Source organism: Pleurodeles waltl, chromosome 4_1 (genome assembly GCF_031143425.1).
Source record: "Pleurodeles waltl isolate 20211129_DDA chromosome 4_1, aPleWal1.hap1.20221129, whole genome shotgun sequence".
Taxonomy (NCBI): domain Eukaryota; kingdom Metazoa; phylum Chordata; class Amphibia; order Caudata; family Salamandridae; genus Pleurodeles; species Pleurodeles waltl.
In genome coordinates this window covers 511,052,672-511,066,867 of record NC_090442.1, presented here as the reverse complement: position 1 = coordinate 511,066,867, position 14,196 = coordinate 511,052,672, and positions in this window count along the sequence as shown.

The window sequence follows — 14,196 nt, the reverse complement described above, 5'->3', positions numbered from 1 at the left end:
CAAGAAGGAATGACAGTTTCACAGTAGCAAAGTTGTTACTTAGGGAGTTGATACCATGTTTCGGGTTTCCAATCTCTTTAGAATCAGATAGGGGAACTCACTTCAACAACGAGGTGATTAAACTCTTGTGTGCAGCACTATACATTGAGAAGAAGTTGCATTGTAGCTATCGCCCTGAAGCATCAGGACTAATGGAACAGATGAATGGCACCTTAAAATCAAGAATTGCTAAGATGTGTGCAGCTACAAATCTGAAATGGCCTGATGCATTGCCTTTGGTGTTGATGTCGATGAGAAATACACCTGACAGGAGGACAGGGCTGTCGCACCATGAGATCCTCATGGGCAGAGCAATGAGATTACCAGCAGTCCCAGCCAATGCATGTGTGAATATTACAGATGATATGGTGTTCGACTACTGCAAGGGTCTGGCTGATGTGGTTCGCTCTTTCTCTCAGCAGGTGCAGGCCACTACCCTGCCACCCATCCACGATCCAGGGCACACTCTGAGAGCCGGTGACTGGGTCATTGTCCGAAAACATGTTCACAAGACGTGTTTAAAGCCACGCTGGAGAGGGCCTTACCGGGTGGTCTTAATGACTACAACAGCTGTGAAGTGTGCAGGACTCCTGAACTGGATTCACGCGAGTCATGCTAAGAAAGTGATATGTCCACAGGGTCATGAAGAAGTGTTGTTGAGAGCACTAACAACAGCAAAAAAGGTTGCCTCACCTGAAGCAGGAAAAGAATCAATAGAGCCTGAAATTGAACAAGAGCTTGTGGAAGATGGTTCTATTACACCTCTAAGGGACGAAAGTGAAGAATTACAGGAGGGTATGGAAGAATCAATCTCAACAGATATAACAGGAGAGCCAAGCTCAGCAGGGGTTCTCCCAGAAGCAGATGGTGCTGAGAAGCAAACAGGGCAAGTGCCAGACCAAGAGGGGAAAAGAGTTGAGAGGGATCAAAGTCAAAGTGATCCGACTCATCCTGAGCCTGTTGCAGGTCCATCAAGAGAAAACACCATAGAGAAAGAGAAGGAGAAGAGTTCAATCCTGAGAAGAATACTGACAGAAGGATCGCGAAAAGGTGATAATTGGCCTGAATCACAGATAGGTAAAAGAAAGGAACTGGTCATAAATGAAACAATAGAGGAAGAAGTAGATACTACAAGAAAGGAAGAATTGAGTGAAGGAGAACTAAGTGGTGATCGAAAGTTAAAGAGAAAGAGCATAGCAAGTCGGCGATACGCAGGTCCTGAATGGGCGTATGCACCTACTAATGAATGGCAACACAAGTTTATGTCCTTTTGTTTTGATAGAGAGTTCTGAGTCAGTACTTTGATGTAACCTGAAGGTGAACAAGAAAGCTGAATTGTTGAGCTAATAAAAAAAAAAACCTTAAAAGAGACTGTCGAAAATAAACTGGAAGAAACATTGATAACCTGATTAGACGTTAAAAACCCAGATGTGACAAGCTGCTAATTGATTTTTGACAAAGGAAAAGGGTTCCTGAATGTAAGACTGAACTGCGAGAGAAGAATTTTTAGTTATTTTTTATTTTATTTTTTTACTGTACTTTATATAAGTGTTACTTCTGCTTTCTGATTCTTTACAGGTCATGACTGAATTGAATAATCAAGTTAGGAATGCTAGGCGCTGTAGATATATGAGTGTTGGATAGGTGATTATGTGTGGAATTTTATTTATAGTAGTAATTGTGGGAATGTCTGTTCTCGATGTGAAAGGAACCAATTGTACTTCTGCTCCTGAGACTACTACACTAATGGCTTTAGAGATGTGTAAGTTATATGAGAAATATTTGCATGTTTATACTAAGGCTCAAGGAGAACTTTCTTCTAATGTTTTCTATCGCTTGTTGAGTGAATATGTTGAGATTATGGATGCAAGAGATTGTCTTGTGTGTACGCAAATTCCTTCATCAGTAGAAGAAGGAGTTACGTACTATAGTCTTCCGCTAACCTACGGAATGAGCTGTAGTCTGCTACTAACAAGGTTCTATAATCAAGAGTATATATGGTATTTTTACTCTAACTATGATTTGGCTTTTTCGTTTGTCCCTATTATTAGGTATTTGAGTAGGGTAGCTAAGGATCATGATATAGTATTAGTTAGAGGATTCTTTGAGCCTACACTAACATTTGGAACCGCATACGCACACAGAAATAACCTCATGTGCTTGCTTACACCTTTAGAAAAGAGCTTTATTGGGCATACTGATGACAGAAGAAAGGCATTAAAAGACAAATTAGAAAAAGGCTTAGAGAAAAGGACTTATAAGAATGATTATGCTTGGTGGCCACGGAGCTGAGCATGGCGCACGCTTAACCGCTCGGCTCCGGAGGGGCCGACTTCAAACGTATGCTTAGACGCGCTGGGGCGGGCAGTGTCGCGCTCAAAGTGGAGCGTAACGACTGCTGAAGACGTGGGGAGACGGTGGCGGCGCGGCTTGGCCCCCGGGGTGAGCGCCTGGGTTCCCGGGGCCAATCGGGGCTGCGGAGCGGCTGCGGCCTAGCTGACGGGCGGGGCCGCCCCGCGCTGAATTGAGGTGCCGCTGGCTCGGAGCGAAGGAGGAGGTGAGCGGCGATTGCGGGTGGGGCCACTGGCGAGGGGCCGTTGCCCCGGGGGTGGCCCCCTGCGGATTCGTGTGGCCCGGCGGGGATCGTGCCCGGGGGCCTGCTGGCGGGCTGCGGCCGCGGACCTGTGACGTGCGGCGTGCCGCGCCGGGCGCGGAGGCTGTGCGCGGGCCCACCCCGAGGTGTGAGGGGCAGATCGGAGTGCCGAGTGGGGACGCCGGACGGAGTGAAGTCGGCCTCCCACCCGGGAGGCGGGGCCTGGTGCTTCCCGGCTGCGGTGGCACGGACGGTGAGGAGACCAGGGGACAAGAGGCACCCCGAGGAGGACTGATAGGGAGCCCGCTTCTCCTGTGCCCCCTGGGGGCCGTACGACTGCGTTGCCGGTGGTCGTTGCCCGGGTGCCCCCTGTATGGTGGCGGGGGGGCCCCCTGCGCCTAGGACGGTTCAAGTTGGACACTGATCGCCCGTCGCGGGGTGTGGCGGCGAGGGTCCGCCCCGTGCTGATTGCTGTTATCACCCGAAATTTTAGACTGCGCACCATTGTTGCCCGGGGTTGGGGTCCCTCCTGGCTGCTGGAGACGGCGCGGCCTTGGGGGCCTACAGCGGCTGCCCCTCCTGCGCAGGGCGGCGCGGTCTTGGGGGAGGCGCCACCCCCGACCCGATCCAAACCACCTTGTTTCCGACTGCGCCGCTGGTGGGGACGCTCGGCGACATCGAGGATCCTGGGCGCACCTGCTTACTGTGGCCCAACGAGCTGGGGATGACTGGCATGGTGTCTGAGACTCCTCCTAGAGCGACCAGAACCTGAGATCTTGACGGCAACAGATTGGGTGAACAGGCAGGCCAACAGCAGGCAGTATAATTACCTGCACAGCGCGCCGGCCTCGCTGAGACGCCCTCCTCTGCATATCCAATGCCCTCCAAGGGCAGACACAAGAACAAAGCCATGGAACCCATGACACTGATACCAATGGCGGACAACGAGCTGACCACACAGAGCCAGTCACAAACCAAGGTTCAGGACACCCTGGACAAGATACTGGGTGCCATTGAGGACACCAAATCCACTCTACAGCGTGACATTAATCAGGTGGCGATAGAGGTGGGGCTATTGAGAGCCGACCACCACAAATTGGCCGACAGAGTAAAGGAGGCAGAAGCAACACTAGAGGAAGTTGTCCCAAAACAAGTAGAAGTATCAGCGGAGGTGACCTCTCTGGCAGACAGAGTGGCGAAGCTCGAACGGCGAGCTGAGGACGCAGAGGGCAGAAACAGGAGAAACAATATTCGCGTGGTGGGTCTCCCTGAGGGGGTCGAGGGGACTAACATGGTGGAGTTTCTGGAGAAATGGCTAAGTACGGTTGTGGCACCAGGAGGCCTGACCCCCTTTTATTCATTGGAACGTGCACACCGGGTGCCGGCTAGACCGCTTGCCCCTGGCAGACCGCCCCGGGCTGTAATTGCTAAACTCCTGCACTACAGAGACAGAGACATCCTCCTGCAGAAAGCCAGGGAATTGGGTCCGTTTAAAGTGGCCAATGGCGAAGCAACACTGTTCCCTGACTTCACCTTGGAGGTCCAAAACAAGCGTGCCTCCTTCCTGGCCGTTAAAAGAACTTTACGAGAAGAAGGGATACAGTACTCATTGCTCTATCCAGCAAGACTACGAGTGATTGTGGAGGGGAAAACCACTTTCCTCCAGACTCCGGAGGAGGCATGGGAGTGGCTTGAGAGCTCGGGGTCGGGCCCGGCGCGGCCTGCGCCGGGGGGCCGCGGTGGGGGGGGGTCCCGGCGGGCCCTGAGAGGGAGAAGGCCAGGGGGCGGCCGACGGCTAGCACCCACGCAGGCACAAAGGGAGACTGGAAAGAGAGAAGCCCTAAAAGCGGCAGCCAAGATGGGAGTGGAATCGTCTCCGCCGGCGGTCTCTGAAGAGGAATCAGAAGACATAGTGGTGTCCTCGCCCGAGGGCTCTGGGGGATCGACTAGTGCACCGGAGGTAGCCCCACAAACGGCTGATGAACTGATCTAAACAGAACCCGCACCGGCGCTGAAAGGCGAGTCAAGATAAGAAGTAAGGTGGCCCCTCCGGACCTGGCCGCCCCCCGGACCTGTTTCTCGCCTGTCAACCCTGACCGGCGAGTATTGACTTGATGTGTTTGTGTGATCTGCAGTGTTGTAGGACTTATTGGGCAGCCTACAGTTTTGGAGGCGCCCTGGGGAAGGGGAGTTGGGTTTTTTTGTTATTAGTTATACCGGCTATATGTGCGATGTGGGCTGATCATAATGAAGGTGCAAGCTTCTGGGGGGCTTGGCCGGGGCCGGGGGCGTGTAGACTCCATGTACAACGGGTTCTAAGAATACGATGGGGGGCTACAACACTATGACCTGGAACGTTAGGGGGATGGGCACTCCGAGTAAGCGACATAGAATTCTTTCCTTTTTAAAAAGAAGAGGGGTGCATATAGCTATGCTACAGGAGACTCACCTCGCGCCCGGAGAGGGGGAGAAATTACGGAGGAGATGGAGGGGTCAGGTATTTGCCACAGAATATTCAGCTTACGCAAGAGGAACCCTAATTTGGATTAGAGCGGGAGTTCCATTTGTGCTAGATTCCTCCAACATAGACAGGGAGGGAAGATTTGTCATTCTAGAAGGGAAACTACAGGGGCTCCAGTTGACCCTGAGTTGTATATACGCCCCCAACCAGGAACAAGCATTATTCATGACGGGCCTGTCTGGGCATCTCACTCGTCAATGCACGGGGGAAGTACTAATAGGAGGAGACTTTAACGCAGTGCTTGATATCAACCTAGATAGGTCTAACCCCCCACTGCAGGGAGCAACATCAATTAAAGCAGCAAAAAAACTAGCAGAGTGGCTGGACGCCTGGGGACTGGTGGATGCTTGGCGGCTACAACACCCTGTTGCCAGGGATTATTCGTTTTACTCGGGCCTCCACCAGGTACATACTAGAATCGACAGAATAGTTTGCACAGCAGGGCTGGCCCGAAATATGACCCACGCGGAGTACCTTGCCCGCACAATATCTGATCATAATCCTCTATTGATGACATTGAATGTATCTCGGGACAGACCTCCTATACCGGCATGGAGAATGCTTCCGTCGGCCTTGGAGGACCAAGCGTACAGGGAGGGGGTACAAAGCTACTTAGAGGAACACATAGAGGATAACCGGGGATCCACTTCCTCCAGAGGCATAGAGTGGGAGACACTCAAGGTGGGGACGCGGGGTCATTGTCTGGGACAGTCAGTGGGGATAAAACGTACACTTGAGAGAGAATTAAACGCACTGGAGAAGGTCATCCACGAGGGGGAGTTGAGAAAGGGCCCCACAAGACAAGCGGATGAAGAGTACGAGAGTGCGCGTGGGGAGCACTCCCGAATAGAAGAGCGTCTTAGATGCCACAGTGTGCAAAGATACTTGGTATCCATGCAATCAGAGGAGGGGAGATCCGGTAGACTTTTGGCATGGCTAGTGCGCCCGAATAGTGATAGTGGTCCTATTGCAAGTGTATTGGACAGGGGTGGGGCACGCAGAATTAGTCCAGAATCCATTAACGACGCATTCAAAGATTATTATACATACTTGTATAGGAAGCCCACAGACTTGGAGGTGGGGATCCTTGATGGTTTCCTAACTCGGATGTCTCTGCCGGCTTTGAGCCCGGAGGACGGGGCCGGCCTGGGGGGTCCAGTGACTGCAGAAGAGATAAACGAAGCAATCACGCAGCTGGCTCCTGGGAAGACCCCGGGCACAGATGGTCTTCCGATGGATTTTTATAAAAAGTATAAATCCTTATTAACTCCCAGACTGAAGGAAATGTATATGGAGGCGGTAAAGAACGGGGTGCTCCCTTCCACGCTCCGTGAAGCATTGGTTGTGCCGCTCCCAAAAACAAACATTAGTGATCCATCGGTAACAGAATTTAGACCACTATCAATGCTAAATAGCGACTTTAAGATCTTGAGTAAGATACTAGCTAATCGGTTACTGCCCCTTATGCCGACCCTGGTGCACCCTGACCAGAACGGTTTTATTCCCGGTCGCAGCACCTCCTTGAATCTTAGGCGGATTTTCTCTATAATGCATATGCCTGATGAGGCGAAGCCACCAGCCGGGACCTTGCTAGCTGTGGACTTTGAAAAGGCCTTCGACTCGATCAGATGGGATTACTTGAGGGCGACAATGTTAAAAATGGGCCTGGGTGGTGGCTGGGTTGCCTGGGTGGACCTGTTATATTCGTCCCCATTGGCAAGGGTCAAGACGGGTAGGACAGTCTCAGCTGCTTACCCAGTGTATCGGGGAACTAGACAGGGATGCCCCCTGTCTCCATTGTTGTTCGCTTTGGCGATGGAACCCTTAGCGGCGTGGGTGCGAGGTGAAGGAGCGGGCAGAGGGATTCGGTGGGGACCAGGGGATCACATTATCTCGCTATATGCAGACGACATTTTGATATACCTTAGAGACGGGGCGAGTGGACTCCCCTGGGCCCTGAACGTACTTGAGGAATTTGGTTTAGTATCAGGATTAAGACTTAACCGTAATAAAACATATGTGTTCCCCCTGACGTCTGGATATGGTCGCCCCATAGCGTGCCCGGTGGACCTGAAATGGGCTCCGCGTACATTTAGATACTTGGGGATCCAGATCTACGATGGTATGGCTGACCTAAGAGAGGGTAACCTAGGTGGAGCGCTTCGTTCGCTGAGATCATCAGTAACATTCTGGCGCTCTTTAAAATTGTCAGTGATGGCTAGAGTGGCGCTATCCAAAATGATCATGCTCCCCCGACTGCTCTATTACTTTGCCAATTTACCGCTGCTAATACCCCGGGCATGGTTCCGTGATCTGAACACATTGCTTAGAGAACTAATTTGGGATAGTGGGCGAAGACGTACCACTCTCGTGACCATCTGCAGGCCTCCCCAAGCGGGAGGCCTGGGGGCACCTGACTTTGAGGCATATTACCTTGCATCCCAATTGCAGTGGATAGCCGGGTGGCTTACGGGTCGGGGCCAATTGGATTTATATACGGCCCAGGGAGTGATTGATACGGCGTGGATTGCGGCAAACATGGCAAACAGGAAGATAACTCTCCCTGGGAACAACATAATGATAAAAGTGGCAATGGGATGTTGGAAAAGATGCACGAAAAGAGTAGGAGTTGGTCACCCGTATTCTCCAGCTCTGCCGCTGGCAGTACTTGCTATAGAACCCAGGGGGAGGGGGCCGGGAAGTATGGGACTCAGTCATTGGCTAGCAGCGGGAATAGAAGTAGTGGGAGGACTTTTCAAAGAGGGAGTCCTGAGGGGATTTGTTGACTTGATGGAGGAGGGTGTTCCCGGTGGACAGTTTCTACTGTACGGGAGACTGGTACACACCCTTAGGGCTCACTGGGACACGGCAAATGCGGAACCTGACACACACGGGGTCTTGCACTCACTGATGACATTAGGTGAGGAAACACGTCTCATCACCAAGATATATCGGTCCCAGGTTGAGGCAGCTTTAGACCCCCTACGTTCACTGAGAGGAAGCTGGGAGGGCACGGTTGGTCGAGAACTCACAGACTCAGAGTGGAAAAAGATACTGGCTTACCCCCGGATGGTGTCCCGTAATACACGCTTAAGGTACCTTCAATATAATTACCTGCATAGAACATACCTCACACCCCACAGGCTGTTCCGTATATACGGTGGATCTCCAGCGACCTGCCCGAGGTGCGGGGGGGGGGGTGGGGCGAATTTCGACCACATGGTTTGGACTTGCCCGGTGATCCAGACTGGCTGGAAGGAAATGTTGACTACCTTAACTGAATTGCTTGAGATTGAGTTAAGACCCAGCCCCGAGATGTGCTTGCTGGGCCTTGGACCAACGGCACTCCGTGGAAAAGTGAAGGGGCGCTTTTTGGACCTCACCCTGGCACTATATAAGAGACTAATCTCGAGGGGCTGGAAAGCTGCGGGTTGTCCTTTACTGACTGTCTGGGAGAATGATACATTAACGTGGGCTAGAGCTGAATTACAGGTCCTAAAAGCAGAAGAAGCCAGGAGTATCCGCCGGGTTCCCATAGCTCCGGGGTGGGAGAACTTAGTGACGAATTGGGAGAGTATAATTAGGAGATTGGTGAACCCAGCAAGAGAAACCAGAGACTCCCAACCCACGCCGAGGTCGGAGCCAGGCGATTGTAGCACATAGATAGGCGCCCAGAACAAACCCGACCTCCACGTGGCTTTCATTAAGTGTAGAGGCCTGAAGGCAGCTGGGCCGTGGATCCCCACCTCGCCATCGAACATGATAGGCAGTGTGCGTGCCCCTCCGTCTACACGGCGCGTCCCTGCGCCCTGGGTCGATATCACCCCCTGCTTAAAATTAAAATAAAAAAAATAAAAAATGGATCTGACATAGCACCTTCAGTTCAACAACTATAAAAATCATTTGCACATAGCCGCATGGTTGGCCCTGTGTGGCCTGTTCTTTTTTATTCCCGCCTCTTCCTCCTTCCTCCCACACCCAATTGGGTGGCACCTAACCCTCTATATCATTATTCCAAGTTACAAGGAAGAAGGGGTTTAAACCTGTTGCTTGACTATTGCCTATGCAGAACAAAGAGCTGTAACAAAGAAAAGTGATTGAATAAGTAAAAGAGTAACTGGTTGAATAAAGAGAAATAAAACGACTGTTAATAAAGATCGAGCAATAAGCGAAAAAGTACAAAATAAGAAGCAGATATAAAAGTGCATGTGAAATGAATAAATATGTAACGTTGTAATAGCAAAATGTTAATAAAAATATATTAAAAAAAAAAAAAAAAAAAAGAATGATTATGCTTACACCACAATTAAAATGCAAGGAAAATTAGCACTAGATGCATTAAACATATGAAAGCTTTGTATATATAGGGCAAAATCACGCACTGACACTTTATTTATGGGAATGAGTGAATGTAGGCATTTGTTTTTGTTCCAGAGTAAGTGGACCTTTATGTTGAATGGTCAGGACCCTGTGATTCCTGGTATCAATTATATTTGTGGACTTAATGCTTATTACCGTCTTCCAAGAGGATGGTATGGGACATGTTATTTGGTAATAGTTTTCCCAAAGATTTAATAAATAGATGACTTAAATACTTTTCTGAAATTGACTGAATTACATCATAAGCGACAGAGGAGGGAAACCTCTTCTGCAATTGTGGAAGATATCTTTGGTGCGGTGATTCCTTCACTGGGAGTCACCCCGAATTCGATCAAGATACAAAAGTTGTCTACTATTGTGGATAACATGCTGACAAATTTTACAGGGGCAATACTCCTGATAGATATTGAATTAGCTGCGGATAGAGCCATGACACTTCAAAATCCCTTTGCTTTGAACATCCTTTTAGCGAAGGATGGCGGAGTCTGTAAAATGATAAACTCTAGGCATTGTTGTTCTTATATACCAGATAACAGTAAGGAAATAAGAGACTTACTCACTAACCTGACTAACTCAAGTAAGGATTTAACAGAATTAAAGGAACCAGGTGTTTGGGAAAAGGTTGGAAAGGGATTTGATTCAGTGGGAAATTGGCTTACTAACATTTGGAATGGGGTATTATTAAAAATCATACAGGCAATCTTAATTGTGATTGCTTTCATATTAGGATTATAGGGTTTGTGTAAATTGTGTTGAAAGATTAAATTAAAAAGGTCTAAAAATAATCAGAGAAGGGAAGAACGAAAGAGGGAAAGAATTTATAGAGAAGATTTGAGAAGGAGACAAAATACTGAAGAAATTGAGCTGTGAAAATGATGATGGTAAAAGTAGTGTGATGACATTTTTAGTCCTCAGAGGAGGGATTGCTGAAGCAGATATGTTAAATAGAAATATTAATGAGTGTTTATGAATTTTGAATAATAAGAAAAAGGTAGAAATAAATAACATAGAGAATTAATGTGCACGTTTCAAAATGTGCCCAGGGAGAGTGGTCACCAAGATTCACAAATTATACTAAAAAGTGTCTAAAAATATGTGAAATGTTGAAAATGCATAATAATGATGAAGTAATATGTCATATTGAGATATAGAACGTATGTTTTACATTATATTGTAGAGCTAACTGAGCCAAAGTTGTGGCCTATTTTTGCCAGGACTCATGCAGAAGCTGAATAATTATGCAATGTAGAGAGGCTAATGTGCTGAACTGAACCTGAACTGCTCGTTGTTAATAAAGTCTGCTTAGCTAGAATTTTCTGCGATGAACCGACGGACAGGAGATGATGGAACTAGAGTATGTATCAAAATTGATGTAAAGCAGACGAGATGTACTTTCCCAGGACTCGGAACAATAGAGACACTGACTGGAGAAGAAGATGCAACATTTTCGATACCTGATGAGCTGGATGATGAGAGCATCGTACAGTGAACCAATCGACACCCTGGGAACCGTGTAATATTAGAATTCATAGATTTGGAAAATGAAGATTATTGGGTAGAGTCCTAACTGGAGATTAACTGACCAATTAGGAATTGGGGGATAGTCTGGGTGACTTTGATATAATGACGTGACAGAAGGGGAGAGTTCAGAGGTTAGGGGCAGATGTCGGAGGACAGACCATATTCCGAAATTGATGCGATATTGGGGGAGAAGAAATTTGAGAGTCTGTCATTGGGCTCATGCTAATGAAAGCCCGATATAATGCTGACCGATTGTTGACCTGAACACGAAGACTGACTTTGTTGCTGATCCATACGATGTATAGGTAGCTATGACAATGTGACTGATTGACCTTATGTGCCTTTTCTTCTAGGTACCAACTGCACTGTCCAAATAGGTTTTCTCTTAGCTAGATGTTTTCCCAAATTCACGTTCTAAACTGTTTTCGCATGAAGTCCCACATGCTAATGCTAATCTGGGTTAGGTAAAGTCTCTATTTTTGAGACGTTGACATATACAGTGACAATTGATTGACGGACTGATTTGCTGAGCTCTGCTTCTGATGTTGACATATTCATCTTTGTTGGCTTATGCTGAAGCATTAGAATGTATGTTTTCTCAAGTTCTGATTAGATTATGTTATTGGTGGACACTAATGAATTAATTTTTAATTGATTGAATAGAGTTTAAATTAATCTCATGAATTAGTATTGTAACCAATAGGGAAATAAAAATGCTAAAACTTATAATTAAGTTGTGGTTATTCATGAAATGTTGACGCTATTAACTGCTGATTAATGTTTTGCTTAGCGGTTATCGATATGTGCATTGATTATTGATGACATTGGTTACTACATGGCTAGGATACTCCATGCGAATCAAAGGTTCATCGACCTATACGCGTCCCCTTGTAAGTTTACTTACCAAGGACCGGGCGCGCTAACAGTACGAGATGCTAACAATGAAATATATGGCGTCTAGTTCCACAAGCAAACAGAAAGGACTCTTTACTTCTATACATCAGTTATCACTTCAGGACTTTGCCTGGCAATCTGCCTTTCAGCAATTGTTTTAGAATGTGACACAATTATACAAACAGAACTAACTTTTTCCAAGAAATTAATGTGTTAGTGCGGGTGTAGATGGCTTCTGGCTTCTGATGAGTGTCCCATGGCATGAGGACGATAGAGAGTAGAGAAAAGAAAACATAATAAAAGTACGAGAAAATGGACAGGAACAAGTGGGAAAAGAGAAAAAGATAGAAAGAGACAAGAGACTCTTACACATTACCCAACGAAGAGCAAATGAGCAGAAGGAAACCTGTAAAAGGAAGGAGAAAGAGAAGACAGGCGCATGCTGAAGGTAGAAGTAATGCTGGAACCAGAGCCCCTAACAAGGAGGCCAACAAGAGCAGAAGGAGAGAAATGATGCTACCCAAATGAGATGCACAGGATCAGAGGCTGGAGACATGAAGAGAACAGGAGAATTCCTTTGCGAGGCAAGCACTCTCCACTGAATATCTCTTATCTCAGGAAGGGGCTGGATCAGTACACGGATCCAACCGCACTTCCGGAGGTGCGTGGCTAACCCAAGTGGCTGCATGCATAACGGGCTGTTTGCACCAGCTGGTTAGGGGACAATCCACATCAGGTACGGAAATGCTCTAATATTTAGGTAAAGTACAGTGGAAGGTACAGGTTGGTACAAGAGATAAATATGCCTTTGAAAGCAATATTTTTGGTTGTTTGTTTCGTGGTAGTTTGGGCAAAATTCACTTTATTTAATATATAGTAGAAGGAATAAAGCTAGAAAGTATCTTGCAATTGCAAAGGCCACATAAGAAACTGAAGATAAGAAGAGAAGTTAGAAAAACCGGAGGCAACAGGAAAAGGTCTGAAAACCCTAGAAATTGGAAACCAGATAAAGGAAAGGTTTATTTTTTAGCAAAAGCCACAGGTAGAGAAAAAGAGCGTCCTTTATCAGAGAGGAAAGAATACACCAGTAATTAAAGGAAAGAATAAAAGGAAAGCTGAATGACAGAACAATTCTTAAAGATCAGAAATTTAGAATAGAAGAGAGAATCAGAGGGAAATGTTACAGAGAAGAGGAAAGGAAGGAAATAGATATGCCGTCAGAAATAATTATTTTATATATGAAACACTGTTCCTCTGAGTTTGGCAGCCGCTCAGGCATCCGGTCCTGGAAAGCCTGAAAGAGAAGACAAGAGGTTTAAAGAAGGCAGTCAAGTACCTCCTAAGAAAGTTACTACCACTATAAAAAAAGGAAAGCCAATCAAGCCAGATATGAAACTGAACCGTACTTTGTTTAAAGGGATCTCTGCTGAATAAATTAAAAACCTACTATTTTCCCTTTCACTTGTTTACACAGAAACAGTTAGTTAATTAACAAATTGATCACTAGGGGGTACCCAAGAAGTTTGATCAAGACGTCTATGAAAAGGGCATGATTGTGTCCTCGTGAGACATTGCTTCTGTTCAAAGAGAGAAGAGAATCCACAGACAGGGTGATATGTGTTAGTCCATTCACCAATGATCAGTACAATACAACAGTAATTCAACAGAACTAGGTCCTGCATACAGAAGTAAGATCTGCTTCCACCAGCCAGGATTGATACATTCAAAGGAGCATTTTAATGGTCGCTAACAGGGAATTCAAGTATTTGCAACGATTAAAATGCTTAGTACATCTGGCTCTATAGTCTTTGGGTTTCAAAAGCAAATTAAAAAGTTAGTACAAGTTAGTACTTGGCACACTAAGCTCACACTATAACAGCACAGACAGAAAGGTTTCTTGAGAAGAAGGGTACTGTTTTTACGACTATTTCCAGTGGGAACTACTAAATCTGATTGAAGAAACATGGAGCGTACATATGCATTGGAGAATTTGAGCCAGACAAAATTGGACTCCCAGTGAACAATAAGCATGTCTGACTTTTGCAGTTAAAAGTGAGCAGTGCAAGCTCTGTGCCCTCTGGAGCACCAGGGCTATGTGAATCATGGGTGTTTCTAAAATCCACTTGCTTCAGGAATCCAGGTGATAAGAATCATCGGTATGAAATACTCGCCAAGAGCAGAAATTACTCTTGAGTGCTTTGCACAATAACCTGCATCCAAGGCCAAACTGCTGCAAGTGAATACCTGC